At 45.8% G+C, this 3,521-nt stretch overlaps 1 long non-coding RNA gene across 1 annotated transcript in view; it reads right to left on the bottom strand.

The window, feature by feature from the left end:
- Nucleotides 1–3,521, bottom strand: part of LOC110297037 — a 13,155-nt gene that overhangs the window by 1,772 nt on the left and 7,862 nt on the right. The window contains exon 2 of the long non-coding RNA XR_002378239.2: nt 2,432–2,543. This is a non-coding gene — a long non-coding RNA (uncharacterized LOC110297037). The remainder of the gene's footprint in view (nt 1–2,431; nt 2,544–3,521) is intronic.

The raw sequence follows: 3,521 nt of genomic DNA, 5'->3' as shown, positions 1-3,521 counted from the left end.
AAAAAAAAATAGTCATTGAATTACTTCTGCCCAGGACAGGTGGCATCTGTACTGATTAGCTTCTGTCAACCTGACACAAGTCCAGATGTACCTGGGAGGGAGGGGTCTTACTTGAGAAAATGCCCCCATTAGATGGGCCTCTAGGCAAGTGTTTAGGGCATTTTCTTGTCATTAGAATTGACATGGGAGGGGAGGGCCCAGCCCCCTGGAGGAGGTGCCATTCCTGGGCAAGCAGTCCTGGGTTGTATGAGNGAGCAAGTAATCAGTGTTCTCTCATGGCCTCTGCTTCAGTCCTTGCTTTGGCTTCCCTCAATAGGATCTGTAAGCTAATTAAACCCTTTCTTCCTAAAGTTGCTTTTGGCCACGGTGTTTTCTCACAGCAATAGAAACACCACCAAAGACAACATCTGTCAACTTAATTTATATAATAACACATCATAATGGGATTTTGTTTCTTCCTCATGTAGACCAGGCTGGCCTTTAACTATGTAGCTCAGGATAACTTTGAACTCCTGATCCTCCTGTCTCTACCAAGAACTGGTTCCCATTAGAGCAGCAACTGCTGCTCTGGGCCAAGAGGAGTGTATATTATAGAGAAACGGAAACAAACCTGCAGAGAGGGTTAGCTCTGAACCCAGCAAGCCTAAGAGTCCTCACAGCATGTGGAGCCCGGTGCACCTTCCTGAATTCCCCTGGAAGAGACCTGCCCTCCACCCCTCTCCTGTACCCCAAACTCTGAACTCCCAGCAGCCCCTTCCCGAGAGATAACTGTCAGGCTCCTAGAGAAGAAAGAGTGGCTTGCTTCCAGGGTACCAAGTCTGGCTCCTGGGAGTTGGGAGAATAGAAGTGCCTGAGGGGAGGGCTAGTTGCCCTGCTAAAGAGAGGGGCAGAGACAACNAGTAGAGCTTTGATGCTCTTTGGCCACATCTGGCAGGGAGGGGGTCCTGGCAGCAGGCTTTGGCCCTGTCCTTGGCCTCCACGCCACTACACGCTTGCTTTGGCACNGTCCCAGGCTTTCAGTGTCATATGACCAAATCTTTGCACAGCTGCCTCAGGGAAGAGAGGGAGGCAGAGACTGAGAGCAGCCAGCCCCTCAGTCGATGCCATATTTGAAGCTAATGATTCTCCCAGGCATGACTAAAAGCTGTCACACAGGGCTGGGGTGTGGCTCACTGGGTCAGGGCTTATCCAGCATGCAAGAGGCCTGGAGTTCGCTGGTAACACAAGGAAGAAGGCCAAGCTCAGGGCAGCTTTCCCTGCTGTGTGTGTTCTCAAGGCACACAATAAACCGACTTTCCCTTCCTACTACTCCTGGACCGGTCACCCCCCACAGCATCGTCTCTCCTCCACATATATGCTTCTGTTTGGTTGGTGGTTGCATGGTTGGTTAATTAGTTGGTTAGTTGTGTCTAGGTAAAAGGTCAGCTCTCGCCTCAAAGGGAATAAAAGATAGTTTATTCTGAAGTTAAATTTGAGTAGCTATTAATATGAAGACAGTTTTATGGCGTTGTTTGTTGTTGTTTTAAGATTTATTTATTTATGCATTTTATGTATATGAGTACTCTGTCTGCATGCACATCTGCTTGCCTGAAGAGGGCATCAGATCCCATTTTAGATGGTTGTGAGCTACCAGGTCGGGGCTGATATTTGAACTCAAAGGCTCTGGGAGAGTAGCCAGTGCTCTTAACTGCTGAGCCATCTCTCCCCACATTCATGGAGTTTTTACAGTAACAGAACAAAGAAAGTTATAAACCAAGGCAATTTCAAAATGCACTGGGCACTGAAGAGATGGTTAAGAGGGTAAGAGCACTGGCTGNTCTTCCAGAGGATCCAAGTTCAATTCCCAGCANACACATGGCAGCTCACAACTGTTTGTAATTCAGCTCCAAGTGATTTGGCACAGATGTGCATGCAGACAAAACAGCAATGCACATACAATAAAAATAAATCATTTTTTAAAAGATTAAAAAATAAAAATAAAAATGCATTGATAGGGGCTGTAGGGATGGCTCAGCAGTTAACAGGACTGGCTGTTCTTCCAAAGGACCCTGGTTCAACTCTCAGCCCCCACACAGCAGCTCACTACTGTCTATAACTCTAGTTCCAGGGGATCCGACACCTTCAAATAAGCATATCAGGCAACACACCAAAGCACATGAAACAAAAATAAATAAATGTATAGTACATTGGTTGGAAACATCAAGTGTCCCATGGGATGAGGGCATCCTACCTGTCAGCTTCCCATTTTACCTGATAGTACTTAGGCTTNTCCTAGTAGAGGATTGGTTTTCTTAAATTAGTACATTGTAAAGGTTTTTGCTTGTTTACCAGAATGTTAGTTCTAACATAGAGGTGGCCAAGGAAGGACTCTTTGGAGGCTAAAGATGCCCAGAAAAAAAAATGAAATTAGGCTATGGGGTCTGCAACATACCAAACTCTTCCACAGTCGTTGAGGCTTTTGCCAGGTGATCAGCCTAAGGAAGCATTCTCTTTCAAGGGCTCTCATTCACAGTTGATTGGTTGGTTGTTGTTAGGTTTCTTATCTTTAAAAAAAAAACAAAAACAAAAACAAAACTATATTTAAAAGTTTGTGTGTGTGTGTGTGTGTGTGTGTGTGTGTCTATGTATGAGTATGTCCAAGTGAGTGCAGGAACATGAAGGAGCCAGAGGAGGGCGCCAGAGCCCCTGGAGCAGCGGTTCTCAACCTGGGGGTCGCACATCAGGCAGCCTGCTTGTCAGATGTTTGCATTACAATTCACAACAGTAGCGATCATACAGTGATGAAGTAGCAGTGAAATAATGTTATGGTTGGGGTCACCACAACCTGGGGAACTGAGTTAAAGGGCCGCAGCGTTAGAAAGGTTGAGAAGCACCCGCCTAGAGCTAGAGTTAGTCATGATCCTGAGATACCTCAAGCACCTGCTGGGGACTGACCCCAGGTCCTCTGGAAGAGCAGTACTGGATGTTAACCAGTAAATTATCTCTCCAGTCTGATTGCTCNAGACAGCCCCGCCTAGCTTTTAACTCTCCATCCTTCTGCCTCTACCTCCTACCTGCTGAGCTTAACAACACCCAACTTACCTGTTTCTCTGAATTGTTTGGAGCATCAACCCTCCCCTAGGTACATACACATTCTACCAAAAAAAAAAAAAAAAAGTGTTTATACTGTTACAATTCCTGCAAGAGCAAAGAGAGTTTTTACCAAATTAGTTATGTACAAGATGTCAGAACATACATTAAAACCATCACCACCCAGAAACAATCAGTGGCTCTGGAATTGATTACAGCTCCTGTCTCTCCGATCAACTCTTGAACCCCATCTTCCTGTTTTCCATTACTGTGGTGTTTCTCAGGGGGAAAGTTACCTACTACGATCAAATTTCACACACCATGGTTTTACTTTTGTAAAACCAACCCTTGTGGGCTGGAGGTGTGGCTCAGTGGTAGAATACTTGCCAGCACAAGGAAGGAAGGAAGGAAGGAAGGAAGGAAGGAAGGAAGGAAGGAAGGAAGGAAGGAAG

This window comes from Mus caroli, chromosome 6 (assembly GCF_900094665.2).
Source record: "Mus caroli chromosome 6, CAROLI_EIJ_v1.1, whole genome shotgun sequence".
Classification (NCBI taxonomy): domain Eukaryota; kingdom Metazoa; phylum Chordata; class Mammalia; order Rodentia; family Muridae; genus Mus; species Mus caroli.
This window is presented reverse-complemented; position numbering and strand designations above follow the sequence as displayed.